The following is an 18,589-nucleotide window of genomic DNA, read 5'->3' as shown; positions in this document are numbered from 1 at the left end:
TGAAAGAAATGCTGTTTCATAGACTTCTAGCAATAGTGGCACAATAAAAAAAGAGCAGACGCAAATCACCAATGTCAGTAATGAAACTGTAGTATTACAGATCCCTGAGCCTTTAAATGAATAGTAAGAAAATACCAGATGTACCTTTACACATAAATTCAACAATTTAGGAGAAATAAACTAATTACTACTGAAGCTCAAACAAAATGAAGTAGAATAGTCCTATAATCACTAGAAAAATTGAACTTGTCCTTAAAATTCTCTGGATAAAGAAATCTCACAATGGCTTCACTGGAGAATTCTAACAAATATTTTGAGAAGAGTTAGCACTACATAATTTTATAAAATCTCTGCCAGAGAATAGTAGAGGAGGGAATACTTCTGACTTCGTAAGGCCAGTATTACTCTGATACCAAAACAAGGGAGGTACCATACACTAAAGAAAACTAGAGACCAATATCTCTCATAAACTTAGATATAAATACCACCAACAAAATCTTAGTAAATCAAACCAAACAACGTATTTTAAAATATACATGAACAAGTAGGATTTATTCCAGGTATGCATGGCTGGTTCAATGCTCATGGGAGACCTTGAGCCACAGGCAGCCAGCTACACCACACTCACCAACCTGCTATATAGAAACTGTGAAATAATAGTTATTTCTTGACTTGAACTGCTAAATCTTAGGGTAATTTTTTATACATCAAAAGATTAACAAAGGAAAGTGGACATGAAAAGGTATGAATTCCATTTCTAACTCTGCTGGACTTGGTCAAAGAGCAAACTTGAAAAGCTTTCATCATCTAACCAATTATGCATCTTAATCCTGTTTCTTCTATCTCTTGTACCTGATTCAACTTTCCATTCATGATAGTATAAACTGCTCTTCTTCTAAGCTCCACCTATTCCTTAAAAAGCTTTCCAACCATAGTGACTGAATGTAATAAAGCAAGCAGCCAGAGATGCTGGGCTTTTCCATCTAATGACAGAAAAAAAGAAAACACTCCATCTGGGTAGAAATTGATAATTGGCCATATCCAATTCCTGGACATCTGGCTTTTAAATGAAATTGAACATAGTAATTGATGGCTGTTTCCTTAGGCAGTCTTTTACTGAAATGCTATTTATTCTTCTATTCTTTAAAGGACAACTTTAAATATCAAGTAACCAAAGATTTGCCTCAGTTTTTTCCTATTACAGAAGTGTTATATATTTATTATAGAAAATCACAAGAAGTGGAAAAGATTTTCACCATCTCAGATAATTATTAACATTTTGATGAGTATCTTTCCAGAGTGTGCTTTAAAAAATAAAAGGAGCTTCAGACTAACAATTTTTTCTCCACCAACAACAAATCTTCATTTACAAAACCGAAGGGAAAATTTTAATGAATAAAATTTAATGAAGAAAACTAAACCATTTATTCCACTGAAGTCCACATCCATTTCCTAATATAGTTTATAGTGTGCTTGATGACATTGATAATTCAGCCGTAACAGCCAAGCTGAATAGTTCAGGGGAACGTCCCATAAGGCTAAAGCAGCCCTGGTAGCATGTCAAGAGTAATGGCGTTCAGGGAAACAACATACGTTTGCATCTACTGTTGCTCTATGCTGCCAAACTGCCCCAGAATTTATAGTGGGGGTGGGGTTCACAGATTTGTACCAGGATCCTCAATGGGCTACAAGCCAGCTCAAAGAAGCGCAGACTGTTAAATTTCAGGGATTTTGTAAGCTGGTTATTAAACACAGTTATTGTTAAAAATTAAATTATATAAACTTATAATTAAATAAACTATATTCAAAACAAAGATAATAAATACTCAAAACATCACTTCTTATTCATTTTGTTACATTTTGCTACTTTGTTCCTGATGTTGTTTCTATCTATTCTGTCTGTATGGTGGATATATTGTATAATGGTGTGCAGGGCGCATCCCTTTCTTTGTAACTGTATTCAGGGATTCCACATTGGCAGTTTGAAATTGAACAGGGTGAGTATTTACATCACATAAATTAACAAATGCTCCAAATCTGGGATTCATTTATTGTTCTGTTGATTGTCCAGTGATGGAGAAAATGTTAATATGTAGATTAAAATTTTAAAAACATGTCAGATTTATAGTTGTTACATTGTGAATAACACAAAGATCAAGGAAATATCCTTCCAGTATTGTCCAAGTCAATCATGTTATTGAAGAATGAGTGAAGTTCCAACACATTTCTTTGTTGTTTTACTTTCATTTGTTCATTAACACCAATGAAAATATCAGCGAGGACTTCCGGCCAAGATGGAGGCTTAGACGGACACGCTAGGTCTCCCTCTACAACTAGAGAGGAATACAACTACTTCAAAACAAAGGATAACTAGAAATTCCAGAAAATAAAACTACACGGAAGCCCAACATATGAAGTTATAAACCAGCGGTGCCATTTGGGCAGGTAAGAGTTAAAGAGGGCAGCGCTGTTTGCGGTCCCACCTGGAGCAGCGGGGCGGCGAGGAATCCCGGCTGCGGTCAAGCCCCTGGCGGTGCGCGACCCCGGCGCTGGGGAGAGCGGCCGCCGCATCACCTTGAACAGTGAGGCCCAGGGGGGCGGGAGGACGGATCCCGGTCTCCTAGCTGAATAACTGTGTGAATCCATCTTGGACCCCCGCCCCCAAAGAAAGCACCACAGGGCTGCGAAATAGGTCGCAGACAGGCGCCAGTCGCTGAATTGTGACGCGTACACAGGCACTGCCCCCTACAGCCGGCCCAAGAAAACAAAACGCATCTGTCAAAATGAGGCAGACAACTATAGAAATCCCGGTGGCACAGCTCACCAGGCAACAGATAGAGAACCTGACAGATGAACAGATAAGAAACCTGTCAGAGGCTCAGTTCTGGGCCATTGTTATCAGGTGGCTTACGAATTCACAAAAGAGCAGGAAAAAGATAAGAAAGAAGCAAAAAACATTCATAACGAAAGGAACAAAACCACATACGAGACAGATGGTGAGGAAAAAAAATCCAGAGTTCATTTCAACAAACTGGAATATGGAGAAGGAACAAGCAGTCAACCAATGCAGAGAGAGGAAATGGGAAGCAACAATGAGAGGATCAGAAACCTCTGGGACAGCTATAAAAGGCCCAACATAAGAATCATTGGTTTGCCAGAGAGCGAGGATGATGAACTAGAACTTGAAAAATTGAGTGAAAATATAATAAAGGAGAACTTCCCAGACTTGGGGAAGGGAATAGACTTGCAGGTCCAGGAAGCAAGGAGAGTTCCCAAGAGACTGGACCCAGGGAGAACCACTCCAAGACACATTATAATCAAAATGTCAAAAATTAAAGATAAAGAGAGAATCTTAAAAGCAGCAAGAGAGAAGAAAAGAATTATGTACAAAGGGGTCCCAATTAGACTATCAGCTGACTTCTCAAGAGAGACCCTACAGGCAAGAAGGGACTGGCAAGAAATATTCAAAGTAATGAAAATCCAAAACCTACAACCACGATTACTCTATCCAGCGAAATTGTCATTCAGAATAGAAGGACAGAGAAAGTGTTTCCAGGACAAAATAAAACTGAAAGAGTTCATTAGATCCAAACCACTGTTATATGAGATGTTAAAGGGACTGATTTAAAAAACAGAAGCTAGGGAGATGAAACAAAGGCAAACTAAACAGGCAACGAGAGTGGAAAAGGAACTGTGGGTACGGGAAGCATATTGGGGGGAGGTCAACAGGGATGGGGAGTGGGGAGAGGGAGGGAGATGATATAGGAATTGGGGATCAAGGTAGGAGGGAATGGAATAGACGGAGAGAGGTTGGGAGGAACTGCATGCACAACTAATGGACATAATCTAAAAGGGGGGGACAACTGGAGGGAGGGGGGCCACCGGGTGGAGGGGAGCAGAGGGAAGGGAAATTGGCACAAATGTAATATTTTAATCAATAAAACACATTAAATCTGAAAAAAAAAAAAAAAAAAGAAAATATCAGCGAAAATTCTTGTCCAAACTATACCTGTTACTTACAATGATAGGTTGGTTATAGATACAAAAGTTCAGCACAAAAATCAATGAAACATTCTGTGGGAATCAATTGGCTACATGGAATTTACATAAAAGAACATTGCATATGTTATTATTATTTATGAACTATGTGCGCAATACTTTGTATCCCTAAAATTAAAAATAAACTTGTACGTGTGTGTGCATGTGCGTGTGTGGCAGAGAGACGGTTGTTAATCATTTACTAAATCATTATTGACCAGACCAAATGCTTCCTTTTGCCCCACTTGTCATAACCTCCAGCAGATTCCTTTCAGCTAGGCGTGATCAGATAACTAAGGAAAGAAATTAAAAGAAAAATAAGAGCTCAGAAGAAAAGGTAGAAAAGTGAGGAAGAATAGAAGAGAAAGAAAGAAAAGAACAGGTAGACATGGACAACAATGTAGTGATTGTGGGGCGGAGTAGAAGGGGGACAAATGATAATGGGGAAAAAAACAATAAAAAATAAATTAAAAGAAAGAAAAGAACAGATAGAGAAAATTCTCCCTGTCTTGCCTTGTGCCTTATCATGTCCCTTCTCAGCCTTTCATCAGACAAACCATTGCACAACCCTTCAGGATTTCTGGAGTCATAGATATGCCTGGGATTAGCTGGCAACCCCACGTAAATGGAGCTAAGGAGCCAGCAGCCTCTATCAACAATGACCACGCTGACTCTAGGTCAGAGTGTTTTTAAGGTTTTTGTGTTTTGTCACTAACATTTTTAAAAATTAGGATATAATTTACATGCAGTAAAATTTGTCATTTTAGAGTCTGGTTCTCTGAGTCTGACAAATGCATAGTCATGTAACCACCACCATAATCAAGATATAGAACATTTTCATTGTCCCTCAAAATTCACTCAAGTCTGTTTGTGATCAGCCCCTCCCCCTCTCTTCTGCCACTGGTAACCATTGATCAGTGTTGTATCCCTCTTTTGTTTTTTTTTCCCCAAATGTCATATCAAAGGACTTACACAAACTTTTGAGTCTACGTTCTTTCACTTAGCATAGTATATTAGAGATTCCCATATTGTTGCTTGTATCTGTAGTTCATTTCTTTTTATTGCAGCTCATAAACTACAGCATACAGTACCGCAGTTTGTTACCTATTCACTGCTTGTTTTCAATTCAGACTGATTATGGAAAAAAAAAAAAGTTAGTTGGTTTATTTATTTAAAGTCTTAATTTTTAAGAGCAGGTTTAAGTTCACAACAAAATTGAGAAGAAGGCACAGAGATTTCCCATATACCTCTTCTCCTTCAATGAATAGCCTCCTCCATTATCAACATCACTCACCAGAGTGGTAATATACATTTATTACCAAATATGAACCTACATTGACAACATCACAATCACCCAAAGTCCATAGTTTACTCTAGGGTTCACTCTTGGTGTTACACATTCTATGGGTTTGGACATATACTTAAGGATACAGAGCATTTTCACTGCCCTAAAAATCCTTTGTGTTCTGCCTGTTTGTTTCCCCATAATACTAGCAATCGCTGATGTTTTTGTCTCATAGTTTTCCAGAATGTCATAGAGTTGGAGTCATAATGTTTGTAACCTTTTCAGGTTGACGTCTTACACTTAGCAATATGTATCTAAATTTCTTCCATGTCTTTTCATGGCTTGATAGCTCATTTCACTCTAGTGTTGAATAATATCCCATTGTCCTGATGTATTGTGGTTTATTTATCCATTAGCTTACTGAAGTACATCTTAGTTGCTGCCAAGTTTTGGCAACTATGAATAAAGCTGCTATAAACATATGCATGCAGGTTTTTGTGCAGACATAAGTTTTCAGCTCCTTTGAGTAAATACCAAGGAATATAAATGCTGAATTGTATGGTAAGAGTATGTTTAGTTTTGTAAGAAAGTACCAACCTATCTTCCAAAGTGGCTGTACCATTTTGCATTTCCACCAGCAATGAATGAGAGTTACTGTTTCTCCACATCCTTGTGAGCATTTGTGTTCTCAAAGTTCCAGATTTTGGCTTTTCTAATAGGTGTGTAGAAGCACTTTTTTTTTTTTTTTTAATTATTGGGTTTAGAGAGCTTGTTATATATGTGGATACAGATCTTTTAATGAATATGCACTTTACAAATATTTTCTCTCAGTCTGTAGCTTTCATTTCTATTTTAGTACTGTCTTTGGAAGAGAAGTTTCAGTATTTTGATGAAGTCTCAATTAACAGTTGTTTTAATTTTAATGATCGTGTTTTTGCTGTATCTAAAAAATCTTGCCTAACCAAAGATTAAAAAAGTCTTTCTTCCATGATTTCTTCTTTAAGTATATTTTATTGATTATGCTATTACAGTTGCCTAAAATTTCCCCCTTGACCCGCTTGCCTGGTACCCCCTTCCCTCCAGCAATCCCCCCATTTCGTTCATGTCCATGGGTCATGCATATAAGTACTTTAGCTTCACCCTTTTCTTTACTATTCTTAACATCTCCCTATGTATTTTGTTCCTACCTACTATGCTTCTTAATGCCTGTAATTTTCCCCCATTCTCTCCCTTCCCCATTCCTGCTGATAACCCTCCACATGATCTCCATATCTATGATTCTGGTCCTGTTCTAGTTGTTTGCTTAGTTTGTTTTTGTTTTTTAAGATTCAGTTGTTGATAGTTGTGACTTTGTCTACATTTTACTGCTCATAGTTTTGATCTTCTTTTTCTAAAATAAGTCCCTTTAGCATTTCATGTAATAAGGGCTTGGTAATGAATGATGAACTCCTTTAGCTTTACCTTGTCTAGCAAGCACTTAACTGGCCCTTCCATTCTAAATGATAGCTTTGCTGGATAGAGTAATCTTGGTTGTAAGTCCTTGCTTTTCATCACTTTGAATACTTCTTGCCAGTCCCTTCTTGCCTGCAAAGTTTCTTTTGAGAAATTATCTGGTAGTCTTATGAGAACTCCTTTGTAGGTAACTCTCTGCTTTTCTGTTGCTGCTTTTAAGATTTTCTCTTTCTCTTTAACCTTTGGCATTTTAATTATGATGTGTCTTGGTGTAGTCCTCTTTGGGTCCAACTTGTTTGGGACTCTATGTCCTTCCTGGACTTGTATGTCTATTTCCTTCACCAAATTAGGAAGTTTTCCTTCATTATTTTTTCAAATAAGTTTTCAATTTCTTGCTCTTCCTCTTCTCCTTCTGGCATCCCTATAATTTGAATGTTGGCATGTTTGAAGATGTCCCAGAGTCTTCTTATTCTCCCCTTGTTTTTTTTTTTTTTTTGAATTCTTGCTTCTTCTTTCTGTTCTAGTTGAATGTTTATTTCTTCCTTATGTTCTAAATCATTGATTTGAACCCAGGCTTCCTTCCATTCACTATTGGTTCCATGTGGATTTTTCTTTATTTCACTTAGTGTAGCCTTCATTTCTTCCCTTATGCTTCTGCCATACTCAGTGAGTTTTCTGAGCATCCTGGTCACCAGTGTTTTGAACTCTGCATCTGATAGTTTGTCTATTTCTTTCTGGAGTTTTGATCTGTTCTTTCAATTGTGGAGTATTTCTTTGTCTCCTCTTTTTGGCAGCCTCCCTTTATTTGTTTCTGTGTATTAGGTAGAGAGCTATTTTGACTCCCTGTCTTAGTGCATCTGTTAAGTTGAATGGGGTGGAGCCTTAGGTATTCACCAGGGTAGGATAACCCCCTTAACCACTTTGTGGCTCTGTATGTGGGGGGGGGGCGGTCAGAGAGGGAACAATGTTGCTACCTGGCTTCTGGAAGATCACTTGGTGCTCACTCTGTGTCTTGTTACTTCACCCCCTTCTCGTATGTAACTGGCGTCCTTCCGGCTGTTGCCCTGATGATGGTTCCTAAAGTGGGTGGGTTTGAACAAATTCTAGGACGATGTGGGTCCTTTAAACAGATTCTCCTGAGAGACCAGCAGTGTATTCTCATGCCCCAACCCCCCCCTCCCCCGGGTTTTATAGCCAGAAGTTATGAGGCTTTATTTTCCTGGTGCTGGAACCCTGGGATGCACAGTCTGGCCTGGGGCTGGGATCGCTCACTCCCAAGGTAACCCTCCTGATTTTTACTCACCACACATGAATGTGGGCTCTCTCATTCCACTGGCTGCTGCCTCACCATCACCACCACACTGCATCCTCTCCACCTTGGCTCCCTGTCTCCGCCCCTCCTACCTATCTGGATGAATATGGCTTCTTTAAATCCTTGGTTGTCAGACTTCCATACAGTTTGATTTTCTGGCAGTTCTGTGTTTTTTGTTTTGAGATTAGTTGTGATTCTTCTTATGGTTGAGCAATGAGGTGAAGCATGTCTACCTATGCCTCCATCTTGACCGGAAGTCAATCTCTCCTATGATTTCTTCTAGAAGTTTTATAATTATGGGTTGTAAACTTACATCTATGATCTAATTTTGCATTAATTTTCGTGTATGGTACAAGAGAAGGATTGAAGTTCTTCTTTTTTATCTTTATTTTGCATATGGATGCCCAGCGTCCATTTATTGAAGAGACTATTTGTTATTGAATTGTCTTTGCACCTTTGTTGAAAATCAATTTACCATGTATATATATATGGGTTGTGTTAGAATTTCAAAGTTAGAACTTCCATGTAAATGGCTATGAACTACTCTTTTCTGGAGAGGAAAAGGGTAACTTAAAGGACCACAAACACCTTCCTCACCAGTTCCCAGTATTTAATAAATTCCTGAAGCAGAAGGCTTGGCAGAAGCCTTCTGAACTCAAGGATATAAGCTTTTGACTGATTCCTGGCTACCTTACTCATTGTTTACCTTATATACCTGAATGCAAGGCAATTCTAAGTATAAGGATTATTTTAAAAAATAACTTAAACATTTTACATTATTTTAGGCCAACTTGGATATAAAATGAACCTCTAGGCATACAGCAAAGCAGTCAAATGTTTTTTTAAAAAAACATAACAAAACTATTATAATTAGCAATTATAAAGATCCCATATTATTTAAAAGGAAATATACTTTTAGGAGTGTTGCTTGTTTTTCTGGCGCATGTCATGACATAACTTCACCTCAGTTCTTCACATGTATCTTTGTCAGAATCTTTGCCAAGACCAGGACCATTTCTTGTATCACTAACCCAGTTTCTTTCAGAGCACATTAGCAACTCTGTTATTTGAAACACAGTACTTTTTAAATCTTTGCATTAAGCCATTTTCAGCAATTTTATCACAAGCCATAAGTACCTATTTGCATAATATTGGAGTAATTGACATTTTTATTCATTTTGAATGTACATGTTTGTGATTTCTACCTCATAATTACTTAGATTGGGTTTTTTTTTTTAAAGAACATATATGTAGGGATTTTATTGTGCTTTTTCCAGTCTCTCTATCAAGAAGGATGGGGGCAGAAAAGGGAGAAAAGTAAGGCACTGAAAATTCTATGACTCAAAGTCCAAGAGATTATGCCAAAGGGGAAGTGAGGAACTGGGATTGATAAATGGGGTTGTGTCACCTTCCAGGAATGCTTACATGGGGCAAGAGAGTGAGATCTAGAAGGAGGGTGAAACATTATTGGCTTCAGGGTAACGAGGTCAGTCTGGAGTCTTGGATACCAGGGTCCCTGGGATCTTTAGTCCTTGCTTGATGAGGCAGAGCTGGATTTGAAATTAAGGGTCTCACCAATATTCCTTACCAGTAGAACTGGTCAGGAGGCCTATATTTTGATTTTTCATTTCGAAGTCCTGGGCTTTGTTCCTGCTCTCTCACTTGGAGACTTTCAGATACTGTTATGTGATGCAAAGCAGTGAGTGTGTCTTTTTTCTTATGTCTCCACAGAAGGCAGGTTAGTGCTCTCTCCATGTTCTTGAAGAGGGCCAGAAAGTCTTCTTTGTGTTTAAATTTACTCTGCCTTCTGAAGTTATTCTTGTTTCTCTTTGGAAAATACCTTTTTTAAAGTAAAGCTGGGCTGGCATGAGTCCCCTCAGTCTCTTCTGTCTGGGCTCTTGCCCTGTTCCATCTTCTTTGTGTCTTGTAGAAAGTATGCATGTGTGTGTGTGTGTTCCCTGCTAGACTGTGAACTCCTAGATGAAAATCCTCTCTACTGACAAAGTTAACATCATGCTAGCTGGAAGAGGAGAAATGTTTAGAATCCACCTCCATTATCACAGAGCAAACAACGAAGGGTGAATTTAGAGTAAAGAGTAGAAAAACTGAATTCAGAGTAGAGAGTAGAAAAAACCACAGCATCTCATAACTAAAAATTCAGGCTCCTTTCTCTTCATTCTCACCTGAAGTCAATCTTCCTGGGGACAGAAGTTCTTCAGTGCTCCAGGCACTTGCTGTGGGCTGCACACTGGTGGAGAGCCCTGCCCTGGGCCAAAGGAGATTTGTGGATATAGTACTGGGGACAAGAAAAAATGGCCTCCCACTAAAAAATAGAGAGCAGCAGTAGCATCACTAGATGCAGTCCAGGCTCCTGATGGAGGTTGGATGCTGGTGTGATTCTCTTCGCATCAGCAGACCAAAGGTCCCTATATCTGGGTCAAGATAGGGCTACCCTCTGGCCCTTCTTTGCCTGTAATGAACCCAGTCAGCCAGGTGGATTACCAAGTTCAGTCTTGAGCTATGCATCAGGGGCACACTTGCAGCTCCTACTTATCCTTGAAGTAGTAATCATAAACATCACAAATGTGGCAGTGAAGTCCCGGGATGTTGCACAGAGCAGCAAGGCAGGTGTCAGTGCTGTCACAGAGTCATCTTGCCACCATTCCCAGTACTGCGGGGAGAGGTGGGCAGTGCAGGAGGTGGAAGAAAGCCCCATAGAAATCCAAGGTAAGTAAAGCTGGCTGTCCCAGGATGTCATTCCCAGGAAACATAGCTTCCAGTGATACTTGAGGGCCTTCCAGATCACAGTCTATATTCCTCCAGAGTAGCTAGCTTATTCACTGTGGAGGAAAGGCTATCTTCCAGGCCTCAGTGTCTCCTGATAAGCCCCACCTCCAAATATCAAAAGCACCTTGGCCTAGTTCCCAGATCATGGCTTTCGACTCCAGGAGCACCTTCTGGAGAATGTGCTAGGAAACTGATGGGTTAGAGGTGTTAAAATGATCTATTGCTGCCCCTTTCCCCATAGAGAAGAAGCTGAGACCAGCAAGAATAAATTGCCTCATGAGTCATCAGATGCTGCTGAAAAATGATAGAATCTTCAGCTTTAAAATAATCTGTAAGCTCAATGAAGAAAATACTAGATTTCACTAGGAATTAACTTAGAATTTGGATTTTGGCTATTATTATGAAGAATAAGAATAGTGTTTTAAAATATGGTGTCTAGTTACAATTTGATTTTTTATTTTATTTGCAAGGTTGCTCTAAAATTTATCTGCTGTCTATACTTGAAGAGGTAGTTGCTAAGCTACTTGATTTTGAAATAAAAAGTGGATACAGCTTTTAAAATATCTCCAAATCATAGAAAAGAGATAAGAGCCACAGACAGCTTGGAAAGAGATGAAGAGAGCATAAAAGTTTAGCTGAGACTATTTGTACTGCTCCCAGCTTCACTTCCTCTGACCTTATCCCGAGTATAGCTTCAGACACCTTTTCCCTTTTTTCTGGACACAGATACCCTCGATAAGGTTGGAAACCCTGGAGCAGAGTGCCATTGGATCCTCCTCTTTGGAACCCAGGGTAGAAATGGCAGTGTGGTAAGTTAAGCACAGAGAAGGCTGGAGACCGTGTTCAGAACCTGAACACAGAGCTCTTCCATAGGGCCCCAGAATGCCAGTCATCTTGCCTTGGGGCAAGGTGATCCTATAGCACAGGCTCTAAGGTGCACAGCCCAAAGGATCGAGATGAGATTGAATGTCCAAGCTTCACTTGAGCTCAGAGGGGTTGAATGGGGGTGAGAATGGTGGACCTTTATTTTATTAATTCAACAGACTACAATTGTTCAGCTGGAAAACCTCCAGCTACAGGAAGGAGAGAGGCATCTGGGGCACAGCCAGACCCCTCCCTTGCTGTTCTCCTGCACCCAGATCCATCCTGAGGGGAAGAGGAGAGGAGAAGCCTTGAGAGTAAACAGCTCTGATATTGAATTTTAGCTTTCAATGGACTGAGTTTAAATCTTTAATTTGACTGAGTGTTTACTCCAAGAGACTGACTTTGAAACTGCAATGATAGTTACATTGAGAATGACAAGACCGAGTTTCCCTCATTATTAGAAATGGAGGTTTAGAGTCAAGGCCAATTCCATTATAGAGAATGAATTAAAACATCTTTCTTCCTGCTTGATACAATATCATATTCTCCCTTAAATCATGTACCTGATGTGGACAGCAATATGATTCATATGTGAGCTCAGTAAAACAGTATGGGCAGTGCCTGTGGGTTCTGTCACCCACACTCAGAGCCCTTGGGCACATTTCATCCATCAGAGCATCTGATTCAGAGGGCCCAGAACTTTTCAACTTCTCCTAGCTGACAATGGCCCAGTGATGACACAGCTTCTTCAGAGGGCAGGGCACATTATCCATCCCATTCATTATCTTTATATGGCCAAAAACAAAAAACAAAAAACATTTATTAAGCACTTATGGTATGCTAAGTACCAGCTTGCAAATAATATGTTGGAAGATAGGAGCTTACTTCAAAAAGCTCGGTGAGGGGGGAAAAGAAATGGGACTAGCAAATATAAGCATTTGCTAAATAATCCAGGCAAAATCTCTCAAACAACAAACTACTTTCCCCTCTCCTTTGGTGACTGAGAGGACAAAGTGACAAAGGGCAGCAAAGAGGCAGTGTACAAAATTAGGGATAGAAATGAGGCAATGAGTAAAGTTGGTGATGCCAAAGCAGGAAGAAGATAACAGGGAAGATCTACACAAGGGGGGACTCCACCAAAAATAGAATAATCATCTGGAGGGTGAGCTTCCCCCGTTAGGTGAGTGTTCTAGGAACCCATCTACATCAGTGTATCAGCTGGTGTTGTTGTGAGAGGCTGTGTTCGGCTTCAGTGAATTTTTTTTCCTGAAGATTCTTTCAATGCATTTGCCCATTTCATGGTGGGCACACCTGCCCATACCTCATTAAGTATTCAGCAGTTTTTGAAAAAAATGGCATGACTCCCTATTCACCCAATCTTGCCCCAAGCAACTTTTTTTTTTTTTTTTTTTTTTTTTTCTGGATGAAAAATGTCCTTAAAGGGAAACAGTTTGCTCATGTGGAAGAGGTGAGACAAAAAAAGGCAGAAGCACTAAAAGGCATCAAAATTGACGAGCTCAAAAACCGTTTTGAGCAGCAGGAAAAAAGTCTTGGTAGGTGTATTGCATCAAATGGAGAGCACAGGTACTTTGAAGGTGACTGAAGTTTAAACATGTAAGAATAAACACACAACTTTTTATAACTAAATTCCAGGTCTTTTTGGGTCCTCCCTTGTATAAGTATTCACCCTAGCAAGCTTGCTGTTGGAGACTTTCCTCCTTAATTCAGCTTCCTCCTTTCCCACTAGTCAAAGCTCACATCATTGCCAATAAGAAATCTCCTGTGGTCCAAGTCCTTTCTCGTTTTACCTGTGGGGAAGTCCAGCAGGGTGAGAACACCTGGCTGTTGTCGGGGAGAGGTCTGCTGTGTGGGGCAATGTCAGTGCAGTCAACAAGGACACAGGACAGTGGGAGCTGGGAGGCGCCGGCTGAGTGAGTGGGAAGGTAGGGAAGTACTGAGAAAGAAAGGCAGTGTTTCCTTTTACTCTAGTGGCAGGAATAAAAGGCTTTAAGGAAATTATTATTTAAGGTAGAAGTGTCTCATATTACAGAGCTCTGTCATTCCTCTCATACTAGCCCCACCCACGCAAGACACACACACTGCTAATCTTGTGGAGCAAGAGAGATCAATTATCTTTCTAAAAATAATTTATGTTGGGACATGCAATGAAGGTCACTTTAAACTACAATAGCCTCGTCTCTTCATTTGCATACAATTTCATTTCCCCAGCAATAGATATTTTGAAATAGAATTTGCTTTGGTATAATACTTTAAAATGCAGCTGCAACTAAGTAAGCAACATACGAGTGCAAAGGTGAATACATATGAATTCTAAAACTGAACCTATCTATTAAATGTTCCACTTTTTCATCTGCTTGCTATAGTTTAATGTTTATACTTCAAACCCGTTTACTGACTCACACTGTCTCAGAAGAACACTACAGCAGAGCATTAAGTTAATTTTCACAGCAACCAATATCATAAACACCAGATTAAGGCTTTGTTACAAAATGTAGCAGATGGGGGAAAGAGTTCAGAAAAACAAAGCTCCTTTCAAAACATGATATTTTTAAAAAGAAGTTATTTAACTGATAGTGAAGGGGATACAGAGTAATGGCTTCAAAGTAACTTGCATAATATTTGCCTAAATTTCCTACTTACTTCTAAGGAATGTGCTTAGGGCCAGAATCTTCTTTCACAAATTAGCTCATAGGAGTTACATAAGAATAAAGTAGAATGTTTTGGCAAAATCTCCCCATAAGGAACTACTCAGATGTGCTGTTTCTAGCTGTACTACGCACGAATCCCTATTACAGACTGGCTTTTCAGGTGTTAAAGAAAATGCTGGCCTTCCCTTTAGTAAGGGATCAAAATGGCCCCTTTGGATACCAGAATTTAATTTGTTCATGGCTGGGTTTGGAGACATGTGCCACCTGCTATTTGCTCCTGCTGGTGAGAGGCAGACAGGAGCAGGCAAGAGGAAGGATGGGTGAGAGCGAGGACACTTAGAACCTCCAAATCCTGATGCCAGGAAGTTAGGACAAGCAGCCCTGGAGAACATGGAGTTTCTCTTTCTCTGTGCTTTCTGAAACAAAGGAGAGGGGCCAGATCTCAGCTGGGCTCTTGTCCTAGACTGAAAACTTACAGAGAGTAGGGCAGCTCCCAGTACTGCCTCGAGCTGCTGGGCTGCAAGCTTTTCCTGTAGACTAAGGGGACCAAAGACCTCTGGGTCCCCAGAGAACCATTTGGGTAGAGTCACCCAGAGCAGCGTTTGGCTAAAACTACCAGAGTGTCAGCTGGATCAAAGTGATTCTGAAAATTGAGGCAAAGAGTCTAAATAATTTGTCAAAGTTATACTTTTGTTCAAACATACAGCTGGCTGACGCAAAGTGGTCTTTTTGGCTTATCTTAGATAACAATAAAAATTTTTTACATCATTTGGTCTATATGGATGAGAGTAAAAAATCCTTTTGGAAAAAATTATATTAATATGGATAAAGCTGTTAGAAGACATGTAACCATGACCGTATCCATTTACTAAAAGCGGATGATAATGTCTAAAAGACAGATTCTGATGGGAAAATTGTTGAAGTGCTTAAATCTGCATGTACCTTAATCTTGGCAGTAATTGTCATAATGATTACTCCATTGGATTGTTAAGGGGCATGTAATATTCTAGGGAAAAGGGGACTCTTTGAGGCAACCAGTGCCTCTGACTTATCCAGAATCCCACAGTATCTTTCTTTAATATTCTATCTCGGTTTATTTGGTTGACGTTAATGTCGAAACAAGGTATATCCTAATCAATATCAAAAAAGCTTAGGGGTCCTGGTCCCACAGAGCTCATGCTAATGCAAATTACCCACATTCCCATCTTGTCATTCCATGAAGTACTAGAGTGATTACTTTGCACTGGGCAGACAAAGCTTCAAATAGCTGGCAAGAAAATGAAGGGCCTGTCTCAAAGAAAGTCCTGCTTCAGGTTTCACCAAGGACAAATTCTTCAATAGAGCAAACCAGCTGCCACAGGAAAGCAGAAGCAAAGGTTCCATATCGGTGAGTCCAGAACCCACACTGTCAAACTTGAAAGTACATGGTATTTGTTGAAAGCTCACTGTAGTACTGGCTATTGTCAAGTTCTCAAGATAAAAGAAAAATATTGTCAATTTCTCATTAGAAAAAAATGTTCATACTAAATATAATACATTTAAACTCGATTTTTAAAGTTGGCATTATCTTAAATAACTATAAAATGAGCTTCATTTGTACATTCAATGATGCTAGCTGATCTTCCTAAAATATATCACATAGTCAAACATTCCCACCAGGCTGTTAGTAAAAAGAAATGATGGGTGAGAACTAGACCTGCCAAGACTGAATGATTCAAAATGATGCTGAGTTGAAAAAAGCATTGATTTCTCCCCACTCCATTATATTGTGACATCTTACAACACTTTCTGTGATTTATAACAGCAGAGTTCCTTAGGCTTGGAGACTTAAAAAAATAAATTCTCCCTTCACTTTCTCACTGGGGCCACAATGGGGTGGATGTAGCTCACTTGCCCTGTGGCTTTTCAAAAGTAGTAATTGCTTTTTTACAATGTTTTGCATTTCCTGTTTCTAATAAAGTAAAATGAAAGTTTATAAAGAGAATGCTGATTAGCTATTCCTCATCTCTGGTGAAGATCGGGAGTTGGGAATAGGGTTCAATTTCATTAGAAGGAGTTCAAGGTGAACATAGGAGGAATTTCCTGAATCTGGAGTTAGAAGGTCCAGAGAAGATTCTGGCAAATATGCTTTTCCTGTCCCTGGAGAACTTGCAGTGACAATATAACATATTTGGGGAGAGAATTTGCATGGATGATAAGGCATGTATTTTGGGGAAGGGTTGGGGGAGTGATGAGTGTAGTAATGAACTCAGGAATGCAAAATATTAGTTATGGAATAACAGGCTGCTCAGTTGCTAGGGAATCCTAAAAATAGGGATGATTGACTGGCTGAGAGGGGCAGGGAGGAGTGGATGCTTTTGTGGGTATCATGGGGCAGTCCAGGCTTGACCAAGGCAGTGTGGAGCTGCCTTCTGAAGCCACTGCAGAAATAAAGCAAGGAGCACGGACAGCCAAGTTGAGCCCCGGCAGTCTTGCAGGTATAATCTTGACAATAGTCATGCTTTCTTCCAGAAGCAGGCCTCCCAATGTGTACAATATTCAGACTCATAGAAAAGGCTTGAGACTCAGTCCCTGAGGTGAGAATGCATTTGTACATCCCTGCTCCCACTGGTGTGTATGCTTCATCCTAATTCTCCAGCTCGGAAAAAGTGTGGATGGCAGACTTGCACCCACCTTTCCACAGTGTGCAAAGCTGTCTGTTGGAGGATACAAGAGGAGTCTAAGCAGTGAGGGACAGGATGGGTGATACTGTTTTGAAGCCAAGTAGTTTTTGTTTTCATCCTGGACAGGTGACCTTTCCAGTCTGATGATTCCCTAAAAACATTTTAAACAAATCTCACTTCATATCAAACAGATAGCCTATCAATGTCACGCTACTTGTTTTCCCTGTGAGAAGTTCCGTTGGCGATTGTGGCTTTTGTTTTTATTTCCTGCTTGGTGGGGCTTAAAACAAATTTCTGATGTTGCTATAAAAAAAGGGCTTGACTCACTGGTTTAGTTTTCCTTTGTTGATGGTAAAACATGGTAGGAATGATATTTGGTTGTGGTATAGACACTGGGCAGATGGCAAGAAAATGAAGAGAGGGGAGGGGACATGGTGGAGGACATCAATTGAGAAATGCAACCCTAGTCGTCCTCCCCTGAGCAGGTGTTGCTATAGGACACAGCAGGTTGGATTCCTGTTCTCTGATTCCCTTTGATGCCTTTGTCCATCCTTTTAGAAAGCTGGCTCCAAGGGAGAAAGACTGGGGCTGCTTCCAAAGATTCCTACTTTACCTTTGGTAGCAATATTATTAGCTCCTGGTTTGGAGGCTCAATAAGTGACTTTCTGTTTGTGAATTTACACAAAGGACATTGTCACCCTAAGAAAAATATCTTTTCCTAAACTTTTGCTGAGATTCACTGCTTTAGTTTTTTTTTTTTTTTCTGGTAGGTTCTATTAAATGGAAAAAGCAAAAATCGTAGAAACCCTTAGCAGGGTTTCATGTTGCAAAATTGATAGATATCATTACCTTAGAATATAACTAGCTAATAGGGTAGTGGACACAGAATAGGATTTTTTTAATTTAAAAAATTAATTAATTTAGCTACCATAAATTTCATCCCTTTTAGCTTACAGTTTTGAAAGTGTTGATAAACACATACAGTCATATAATCACTGCCACAATCATAATATGAAATAATTTTATCACACTGAAAAATTCCTCCACATCTCTTTGTGTCGAAACCTTCTTCATTCCTTAGCAACTGCTGCTCTGTTTTCTGTAGCTATAGATTTGTCTTTTCTAGAACATCCTATAAATGGGCTCATACAGCATATTGATTTTTAAATCTGGATTTAGTCACATAGCATAATGTATTTGAGGTTCACCCATTTTTAAAATATTTCAAAAATTGTCCCTTTTTATTCTTGAGTAGTCTCTCATTGAATGGATGTTCCAGGTTTTGTTTATTCATTGCACAGTTAAAGGACTGATATGGATTGCATTGTGTGCCCCCTAAAATTCATATATTGAAACCTTAACCCAACCCCAACTGTATTCGGAGACAGGGTGTTCAGGAGGTAATTAAAGTTGAACGATGTAATAACAGTGGGGCCCTAATCTGGTAGGGCTGGTACCTTTATAAAAAGAGGAAGAAAGAAGTGTCTATTCAGGTCCTTTGCCCATTTTTTAATTGGGT

General features: G+C 39.5%; 1 long non-coding RNA gene across 3 annotated transcripts in view; it reads left to right on the top strand.

Annotated features, from left to right (window-relative positions):
- The first annotated feature begins 16,765 nt into the window (after nucleotides 1-16,765).
- Nucleotides 16,766-18,589, top strand: part of LOC150008821 (uncharacterized) — a 145,443-nt gene continuing 143,619 nt past the window's right edge. For all 3 annotated transcript variants that reach the window (XR_016511140.1, XR_016511139.1, XR_016511141.1), the window contains exon 1: nucleotides 16,766-16,884. This is a non-coding gene — a long non-coding RNA (uncharacterized LOC150008821). The remainder of the gene's footprint in view (nucleotides 16,885-18,589) is intronic.

Source organism: Furipterus horrens, unplaced genomic scaffold (assembly GCF_987537825.1).
Source record: "Furipterus horrens unplaced genomic scaffold, mFurHor1.1.pri manual_scaffold_5, whole genome shotgun sequence".
In the NCBI taxonomy this organism is placed as follows: Eukaryota; Metazoa; Chordata; class Mammalia; order Chiroptera; family Furipteridae; genus Furipterus; species Furipterus horrens.
The sequence above is the reverse complement of the archived record's forward strand: the minus strand, read 5'-3'. Positions and strand labels throughout refer to the sequence as shown.